The following is an 11,161-nucleotide window of genomic DNA, read 5'->3' as shown; positions in this document are numbered from 1 at the left end:
TGAAATATGAAAAGCCATTGTTTACAAAGCTATGAAATAAAATATGCAATACAACCAAATTTCAACCTACAATGAATACATCGGAAAGAGAATTTTAATTTCAGAAAAAAAAATACAAAATCAGTGAATTGAAATATTCATTATTCAGTTACATACGAAAAAAAGACAGAGATGTGCAATTAATTTAAATTTAGAAAGTTATCATCATCAATTAATACATGTATCCCTATTAGCCAAATAACATCATCAATAATACATGTAGTGCTATTAGTCAAGTAAAATCATCAATTTATACATGTAACAATAGTGGACAACTATTATCAATTAATACATGTATCACTTTTGGCCAAATAACAACATCAATTCATACATGTAGTGCTATTAGTCAAATAAAATCATTAATTTATACATGTAGCCGTATAAGACATCTATTTTCAATTCATACATTTAACACTGTTAGACAAATACATGTATTACCATCAATTTATACATGTAGCACTAATAACCAAACACCAACAATTCACACATGTAGCACTTATCTTTTAGTCAAATAAAATCATAAATTCATACATGTAGTGCTATTGAACAACCTTTATCATCATTCATACATGTTGCACTAAAAGCTAAATAACATTATTGATTCATACATATAGCACTGATAACCAAACAACATCAATTCATACATGAATCACTATTTGCCAAATAACATCATCCATTTAAACATGTAGCAATTTAAGACAACAATGATCATTAATTCATGTATGTACATGTTTCACTATTGGCCAAATAACATCATTAATTCATGTAGCGCTGTTAGCCAAATACATGTAACCTCATCAATTCATACATGTGGCGCTACTAGTCTAAGAACATCATCAATTCAAACGTATAGCACAATTAGCTAGCCAGGTAACACCATCAATTCACACTAGTGCTATAAGTCAACTTTTATCATCAAATCATTCATAAAGTTTACATCCTCAATTAATACACGTAGCGCTATTAGTACAAAAACATTATCAATTCATATATGTGTAGTGTTAATAGAGGACTAACATCATCATTCGTACATGAAATGCTATTATAGAACAGACAACATCAATTCATATATTAATTATGTAATGTTTTTAGCAAACTTACATCATCAATTCCTTCTTGTAGCACTATTAGACAAATAAAATTATCAATTCATACATGTAGCACTATTAAATAACTAACATCATTAATTCATACATGTAGAGCTACTAGCCAACATTCATACATGTAGCACTTTTGGCCAAATAACATCATCAATTCATACAAGTGATGTTAGACAACTCTTATCATCAAATCATTAATGAAGTTCTATTATCTAGCTTACATCCTCAATTGATACATGTTTGTCTATTAATGGCCTAAAATAATCAATTTATACCTGTAGCGCTATTAGAAGACTTACGTCATCAACTCATACACATGTAGTGCTATTAGAGGACTAACATTATATTAATAGTGCCTGTTTGGGAGGGTAACAGTTGAAATTGACACCCCAAGGACACCATTGTCAACCGACGCGAAGCGGAGGTTGACAATGTTTTTCGAGTAGTATTTAACATGAAAATATAATAATATGAATTCATGCATGTATCACAATTCTCTTTGAATACTGAAGTTGATCAAGATTCATAGATGGCTGTGATTTTACAGGGGAGTACTTTCCATATGACAATAATTTCACAGCTTCATTTAAGATTTCATGCTCTGTTCTTTCATCTTTGGATTGATCAGACCCCACAGTTTTCTGAGATGACAGAAGATCAAAATCTGAAAATAAATATATACCGGTATATTCATTAAAATATATGTATTCAAAGTATTAGACTAAACTCAGCTGTTGGATACACACATATATGTACCACTATAATACACATGTAAAGCATTGACAGCTTTAATAAGAACTATATGACATTTCAGAAAAAAATTATGCATTGTAAAATTTACATATGATAATCATTTCAAGTGGCAGCCAATCTTTGAATGACCTCGATCCCTAAGATGATCACAGTGACTTTTATCTACATTTAGCATTGTCCTTGTGCCTGAATCACATTTAAACTCATTGAACTGTAAAACTGAAATTCAACCATACAGTTCAAGAAACATATATACCACCCATGCGGCAATAATGAAAAGGGTCAAAAAATTCATATTTGGAATATCTATGATAATCTATGATAATAATGCCAAGTATGCGTCATTAATCATCTTGTACATCATGTAATATTTTTTCACTGTTATACCTCTTGGGTTAGAAAAAGATATATCAGCGTCCATTGCTTCAGAATCTGTAGTTCTCTCTAATAAGCAGCATATTTCTACAAATGAGTACATTTAATGTATATCTAATATACCGGTAATGTATATGTAGTCTATATATTAACAAAAATATAGCCAAATCTTATTTCTGATTTTCATACACAATATCTAATGTACATATACAAGTATCAATTGGATATCCCAAATGTTGATTAGTTGAACTCTCAATAGACATATTGTAAAATAACTAAATATAAAGTGTAGATGATTAAAGATTTTTAACCATTAAAAGACACTGTTATTATCAGTTAATCTAATGTTGTCCAGCTAAATAAGTTTTTAGCATGAATACAAACTATAATGCTATCTTAATGGGACAAATACATTAACCATTTGAAATTCCCTTTGATTTTTAAGACATTTTTATGTATAAACCTGTTTTTCTCTTAAATACTTAAATGAAAGATCCAGGCCTGGCATGCCCCCCCCCCCCCCCCCCCCAAATATCTTTGAACAACATTTGTTGTTACATGTAGTACTCCTCAACTCCTTTGTATTTATATTTTCTGTTTCATATGTAATGTACAACAAAGTTTTATGAGTTGAATACGTCATAATAATTCAGTCAATCAATTGTGTAAAAAACACACCTTTCAACTCCTCCTTCAGATCTGTATTAATCTTGACACAGTTTTCTCTCAATGCGTTTTCTGCGAACACCTATTAATGGTAAAATTCCAAACATCTGATCATTCTGATGTGTCCATTATGCATTAATTTCCCCGTAAACGTTGGTTCATTTAACAGAGTTTTTGTTCATAATCAAAACAATAATTTATCAGTGACAACAGGTAAGGAAATTGAGATCAAGCATGTGTTTATAAAAGCACTAATTCATTCCTTGAATAATAAAAATAGGTTTTCAAATTTGTATGAGTATTTCAACAAGTAAATTTTAAGTTTAGAACACTATACCACTATAAAAACTGAACTGTATATCTTTTCCATAGATATCTAATCAAATTGGGAGGGGGGCAGTTTTAATCTGATATTGATGTGCATTTATTTTATGCATACATACATGTAGTTTGTCCTAGCAATATTTACTGGTACACATAAGAGTACTGTTATATAAATATTTTTGGTTTGTTAAGAATGATGTCATTGGGTAAAGGCAATTTTTTCTTACCAGAACCAGTTGGAAAATGTGTGCTCAGCTTCATCCATATCTCTCGGCTTTGAATAAATGTAATTCCACTCGCGATTATGCCAGATTGAGATTGTTTATGTAGTGAATGACAGCATGTTCTCCTTTTCCTTTTCCACTGAATTCCATATTCCTGCCTGTGTTTAGCACATGTACGCCCGCTGAAAATCGACAGCCTCAACCCATGCACACCAGCACGATGATTCTGGTATGTGTACAAAATCTGACTCACAGGTACATTTAAAAAATCTCAAGTGTGCTGAAGTGTTTTTCTTACAATCCTAAAGTATATTATCTGCTTTCTCTTTACAATTTTCACCAAAACTACATTTCAAACCATCCATTTTGTTGACATCTGGCTTTCTCCAATCATTCTTCTTTATCTTCTTTACACGAGAGTTCCACAAAGGGAGATAATTTAATTTGTAAAAATCACGAATTTAAACACCGGAATATAAGCTTAATATTTATTTGCGACCAAATTCCCATTCAAATATATTTTTTTATGGATAATTCTATTGTTTGAACCAAGAAACTCTAAATTTAAAACGTTTCTTGAGGTTTTATATCCTACTAAGAGAAGTAGTGTGTTTTGGACATTACCTATCTTATTATAATATTTGATCATCTAGCTTAAAATCAACGAATGAATTAAAAAATATGTGTGCACCAAATCAAAGGTATTTGTATCAGATGTTATGTGAATCTGACTCCATGTATGATTAAACTCTATTTAATACTTAAATGACTCTATGAAATTAGCCTTATTCATGCATGAAATTTATTATGAATAATGAGCTAAAAATAGAAATGGTCTTATCTGGGGGATTTCAGTGGTGCAGATAAATTTAACCATGAAAATTTGATAAAATAGACAATATACTTTAGATATATCCAGATAAACTATGAAAATTAATCTACACCCTTCATTATAAAATTTTGATTTTGCATGGTTCTATCGTAGACTGCCTCTTAAGACATTTTCAAAGAAATCAAGAAATAGGGGCTTGCCCCTTTAATAAGGGGCCAAGACACTCGTAAACTCTATTACAGATAACTTAAAAACGATAAAGATTTTGTAATGCATTATAGAAGCAAAGTTGTTGATCGGAACAATATCTATCAGGTAAAATCCTTGCCATGCCCATTTATTACGTAATTAGGGATTTTTAGGGGCCAAAGTACTTAAACTTTGACGCAATATTTTTAGAAAAGGAGACATATTTTGTTAAGCATTGTAGAAGAGAAAATGTTTGCATTGATGATTCTAATCGATTCCATTAATCAAAACACCAATATCTGTCCCCATTAAGGATCTAGAAGGCTGGCCCCTAAAATATCCAATCATTTGTATCTAAAACATGAATAACAATTCTAGATAAGTGTTAGAACAAAAAATGTTAGTATTCGTGAGACCTTTCGAATAAACTCAAGAAAAAAGGGCTGGCCCCTTCAGTTAGGGGCCAAAACACTTGTAAACTCTATTACACATACCTTAAAAATGATCAAAATTTTGTAATGCATTATAGAAACAAAGTTGTTGATCATAACATTATCAGTTTGTAAATCTCATTTCAAAACCCATTGATGACGTAATTAGGGATTTTAGGGGAATAAAATCTTAAATCTTTAATGTGCTGTATGTGAAAAAGCAAAACTCTTTGTTTAGCATTTTAAAGGATATTGACGATGGCATATAATATCTGAAATGGAGTGGTTATCTCAAATTTCATTGATATTTTAATCGTATCATTTAAAAATTTAACGGAAGACCTACTCGTTACTCGTAACGAGATCGTATCTAGTTATTATTATTTTTCTGCCTTTTTTGTGCACGCGATTTCTCAGAAACGGCTCGGCCGATTTCAATCAAATTTTAGGACGTGAGAGATAGTGGTCTGAACTTGATTGGTAATTGTTTGTATTGATGACGTCATATCCGTTTTTGAAATATTGAGATTTTTCTAATTTTTATATGGGTATTTTGTCTTCTGTTGTTCTCTTAAACTATAAGAGATATTAAGCTCAAATTTTCACGGTAGGTAAAGGAAAGATTGAAGTTTTGCATGATTGTTGTTTTGTATGTATAGCACTACTGGCGCCAAAGCTCGCTATGGCTCGAAAATTGACATTAAAAAAGCGTCGTGAATTTTTGTGCTTTTCTCTCTTTATCTCTTTTCTGGAAAATATTTTGTTAAAACATGTAAGGTAAAAAAAGTTTATTTTTACAAGACCTTTCTGCTGATATAAAAAAAAAGGGGCTGGCCCCTCAAATAAGGGACCTAGAAGGCTCTAAAGTCTTTTACCCATAACTCTTTACCGAGAGATATTTTGTAATAAATTATAGAAGCAAATATGTTAATCTTATAATTATGAAACCAAGCAGTATAACGATTTTCTCATATGTTACGTAATTAGGGGTTTTTAGGGGTCAAAAGTCCAAAATTTTGATCCCCTATATCTCAAAAAGGAAAAATATTTTGAAACGCAGTATAAAAGAAAAGATGCTCAAAATGATGTACTTAACAACATGCAACCTAAAAAATTTGGTTCAGCGGCCCCAAAAAGGAGATAAGGGACCGGCCCCTAAAACATTCTCTCTCAGATATCTCAAGAATGGTAACGAATTTCTGAACACTTCTTGAACAAAATGTCTTTATAATCAAATGACCTTTCATTTGATACCAAGAAAAAGGGGCTGGCCCCTAATATTAGGGACCTAAAGGGCTCTAAAGTCTTTTACCCATAACTCTTTACCGAGGGATATTTTGTTATAGATTATAGAAGCAAATATGTTAATCTCACAGTTATGTATTCAAGCAATGTAATGATTTTATCATGTGTTACGTAATTAAGGGTTTTTAGGGGCCAAAAGTCCAAAATTTCGATCACCCATATCTCAGAAAGGAAAAATATTTTGTAATGCAGTACAGAAGAAAAGTTGTTCAAAATGATGTTCCTAACAAAATGCAACCGTCAAAATTTCGTTAAACGGCCCCTAAAAGGAGATAAAGGACCGGCCCCTAAAACCTTCTTTCTCATATATCTCCAAAACGGTAACGAATTTCTAAACACTTGTTGAACAAAATTTGTGAAGAATTAAATGACCTTTTATTTGATATCAAGAAAAAGGGGCTGGCCCCTCAAATTAGGGGACCAAAGGGTTCAAAAATCTTTAATCTGTAGCCCTTTACTGAGAGATATTTTGTGAAATATTATATGAGCAAATGTGTTTATCTTATAGTTCTGTATTCAAGCAATGTAATGAGTTTATCATGTGTTACGTAATTAAGGGTTTTTAGGGGCCAACAATCAAAAAATTTGATCACCCTTGTCTCAGAAATGTAAAATATTTTGTAATGCAGTATAAAAGAAAAGTTGTTCAAAATGATGTTCTCAACAAATTGCAACCGTCAAAATTTCGTTGAACGGCCCCTAAAAGGAGAAATGAGACCGGCCCCTAAAACCTTCTTTCTCATCTATCTCCAAAACGGTAACGAATTACTAAACATGTGGCAAACAAAATTTGTTTAGAATTTAATGACCATTCATTCCAGATCAAGAAAAAGGGGCTGGCCCCTAATAAAAGGGGACCAAAGGGCTCTAAAGTCTTTAATCTGTAGCCCTTTACTGAGAAATATTTTGTAAAATGTTCTAGAAGCAAATGTGTTTATCTTATAGTTATATATTCAAGCAATGTAATGATTTTATCATGTGTTACGTAATTAAGGGTTTTTAGGGCCAAAAATTTTCTAAACACTTGCTGACTAAATGTGTTCAGAATTAAATGTCCTTTCATTTGAATCCAAGAAAAAGGGACTTGCCCCTATATTTAGGGGATCAAAGAGCTCTAAAATCTTTTATCTATAGCCCTGTAATGAGAGCCATTTTGTAAAAGGTTATTAAAGCTAGATTAGGTTAAAAAAGCAAGAGAACTTATACAAAAACAATACAATAAAGCATTAGTACTTCACTCCTTTCCATAACATGTTTGCTGTCGAAAATCAAAGTCGATGATGTCATATATCATTGTAAAAATCGAACGGAAGACCTCCTCGTTGCTCGCAACGAGATCGTGTCTAGTTATTCTTGGTTTTTTTTCTTACGCATTTTTGTGCAGGCGATTTCTCGGAGATGGCTCAATCGATTTGCATGAAACTTTTAGATCCGATAGATATTTATTTGAACTAAATACATATTTTTTTATTTTGATGACGTCACTTCCGTTCTTGAGATAATGACGTTTTAGCGATTTTCAGAGGGTCGGCTTGTCCAGGGATCTATTCCTAAATGGTAAAAGATATTGAGTTCAAACTTTCAGGGATTGTAGACAAGAGATTGTAGATGTGCTATTTGGCATTCATATTTGTCATGCTTAAACGGCTTTAAAGCTCGCCTGGTCCCGAAAATTGAGACTAAAAAAACGTCGTAATTTTTCATGGTTTTCTTAGTTTATCTCTTTTCTAAATAATATTTTGTTAACACATGTAATGCAAAAAAGTTAATATTTGGAAGACCTTTTATTTGATATCAAGAAAAAGGGGCTGGCCCCTAAAATTAGGGGACCAAAAGGCTCTAAAGTCTTTTATCTGTAGACCTTTACTGAGGGATATTTTGTGAACGGTTATAGAAGCAAATATGTTTATATTACAGTTATGTATCCAAGCAATGTAATGATTATATCATGTGTTACGTAATTAGGGGTTTTTAGGGGCCAAAAGTCCAGAATTTTGATCACATATATCTCAGAAAGAAAAAATATTTTGAAATGCAGCAAAGAAGAAAAGATGCTCAGGATGATGTATTAAACCATATGCAATTTTCAAAATTTTGTTAAACAGCCCCTGTAAGGAGTTAAGGGATCGGCCCCTAAAATGTTCTTTCCCATATATCTCAAGAACGGTAACGATTTTCTAAACAGTTGTTGAACAAAATGGGTTGGGATTTACATGACCTTTTATTTGATATCAAGAAAAAGGGGCTGGCCCCTCAAATTAGGGGACCAAAGGCTCTAAAGTCTTTTATCTGTAGCCCTTTACTGAGGGATATTTTGTGAACGGTTATAGAAGCAAATATGTTTATCTTACAGTTATGTATCCAAGCAATGTAATGATTTTATCATGTGTTACATAATAAGGGTTTTTAGGGGCCAAAAGTCCAGAATTTTGATCACATATATCTCAGAAAGGAAAAATAATTTGAAATGCAGTAAAGAAGAAAAGATACTCAGAATGATGTACTAAATGATATGCAATTTTCAAAATTTCGTTAAACGGCCCCTATAAGGAGTTAAGGGATCAGCCCCTTAAACGTTCTTTCCCATATATCTCAAGAACGGTGACGAATTTCTAAACAGTAATTAAACAAAATATGTTGAGATTTTAATGACCTTTTATTCGATATCAAAAAAGGGGCTGGTCCCTAAAATTAGGGAACTAAAGGGCTCTAAAAATTTTCATCTGTAGCTCTTTACTGAGAGAAATTTAATGAAAGGCTATAGAAGCAAATATGTTTATCTTACAGTTTCGATCCAAGTAATTAAATGATTTATTCATGTGTTATGGAATTAGGATGTTTTAGGGGTCAAGAGTCCATAAACCATGACCCCCTATATCTAAAGAAGGAAAATATTTTGAAATGCAGTGTAGAAGGAAAGATGCCCAAAATGATGTACTTTACAAAATGCAACCTTCAAAATTTGGTTCAGCGGCTCCAATAAGGAGGTGAAGGACTGGCCCCTAAAACTTTTTTTTTCTCAGATATCTCAAGAACGGTGATGAATTTCTAAACACTTGTTGAACAAAGCTCTTATCCCTGAAACAAAATAGGTTCTGGCCCTTAGAATGTAGACCCCGTTTTTCTATTCTAAATCATGTTTAGCTGTTAAATAGCAAAATCAAGATCGAATATATATCGAATATATATCTCAAATTCTAAAATCAGACGGAAGACCTCCTCGTTGCTCGCAACGAGATCGTGTCTAGTTTTTTGTTTTTTTTTCTTACGCTTTTTTGTACAAGCGATTTTTTGAAAACGACTTGACCGATTTTCGTGAAAATTTCAGATCTTGTAGATATTGATAAAAACCTTATATATAATTTTTTATTTTAATGACGTCATTTTCGTTCGGGAGATATTGACGTTTTAGTGATTTTTAGAGGGTCATTTTGTCCTGCTATCTCCTCCTAAACGAAAAAAGATATTGAATTTAAATTTTCAGGGATTGTAGACAAAAGATTGTAGATGTGTTTAAAGGCATTTGTGCTTGTCTGGCTTCAAAGGCGTCGAAGCTCGCCTGGACCCGAAAATCGAGTTTAAAAAAACGACGTAATTTTTAATGGTTTTCGTTCTTTATCTCCTTTCCTGAAAATATTTTACCATAACATATAGAGCAAATAAAATTTATATTTACAGGATCTTCCGTTTGATAACAAGAAAAAGGGGCTGGTCCCTTAAATAAGGGGCCAAAAGGGCTCTAAAGTCTTTCTCCCATAGCACTTTACTGAGAAATATTTTGTCATATGTTTAAGAAGCAAAAATGTTCATCTTTTACTAATAAAACTACACATTATAAATTTTTTATTATGCGTCACGTAATTAGGGGTTTTAAGGGGCCAAAAATCCAAAACTTCGATCGAATATATCTCAAAAAGGACAAATATTTTGAAAAGCAATATAGAATAAAAGATGCTTAGAATCATGTTTTAAACAATATTCAATCATAAAATTTTCGTTATCTGGCCCCAATAAGGAGATTAGGGGTCGGCCCCTAAAATGTCCTTTCCCAGATAGCTCTTAAACGGCAAAGAATTTCTAAACACTTGTTGAACAAAATATGTTTAATATCAAAAGAACTTTCGTATGATGCCAAGAAAAAGGGGCTGGCCCTTCAATTTAGGGGCCAAAAGGGCTCTAAAGTCTTTCTTCTATAGCACTTTACTAAGAAATGTTTTGTAATATGTTTAAGAAGCAAAAATGTTCATCTTTCACTAATAAAACTATACATTATAAAAGTTTTATTATGCGTTACGTAATTAGGGGTTTTAAGGGGCCAAAAGTCCAAAATTTCGATCGAATAAATCTCAAAAAGGACAAATATTTTAAAAAGCAATATAGAATAAAAGATGCTTAGAATGATGTTTTAAACAATATTCAATCATAAAAGTTTCGTTATCTGGCCCCAATAAGGAGATTAGGGGTCGGCCTCTTAAATATCATATCCCAGATAGCTCAAAAACGACAAAGAATTTCTAAACACTTGTTGTACAAAATATGTTTAATATCAAAAGAACTTTCGTATGATGCCAAGAAAAAGGGGCTGGCCCTTCAATTTAGGGGCCAAAAGGGCTCTAAAGTCTGTCTTCCATAGCACTTTACTGAGAAATATTTTGTCATATGTTAAAGAAGCAAAAATGTTCATCTTTTACTAATTAAACTATACATTATAAATTTTTTATTATGCATTACGTAATTAGGGGTTTTAAGGGACCAAAAGTCCAAAACTTCGATCGAATATATCTCAAAAAGGACAACTATTTTGAAAAGCAATATAGAATAAAAGATGTTTAGAATGATGTTTTAAACAATATTCAATCATAAAATTTTCTTTATCTGGCCCCAATAAGGAGATTAGGGGTCGGCCCCTAAAACGTCATATCC

The 11,161-nt window shown here is 32.0% G+C and overlaps 1 long non-coding RNA gene across 1 annotated transcript; it reads right to left on the bottom strand.

The window, feature by feature from the left end:
• Positions 1-3,924, bottom strand: LOC128168309 (uncharacterized). The gene is made up of 5 exons (XR_008241323.1): positions 3,780-3,924; positions 3,485-3,663; positions 2,946-3,015; positions 2,280-2,354; positions 1-1,803 (listed from the first exon to the last, which is right to left on the bottom strand). It is a non-coding gene; the product is annotated as an uncharacterized LOC128168309 (long non-coding RNA).
• Positions 3,925-11,161: the final 7,237 nt, after the last annotated feature.

This window comes from Crassostrea angulata, chromosome 10, assembly GCF_025612915.1.
Source record: "Crassostrea angulata isolate pt1a10 chromosome 10, ASM2561291v2, whole genome shotgun sequence".
In the NCBI taxonomy this organism is placed as follows: Eukaryota; Metazoa; Mollusca; class Bivalvia; order Ostreida; family Ostreidae; genus Magallana; species Magallana angulata.
The sequence above is the reverse complement of the archived record's forward strand: the minus strand, read 5'-3'. Positions and strand labels throughout refer to the sequence as shown.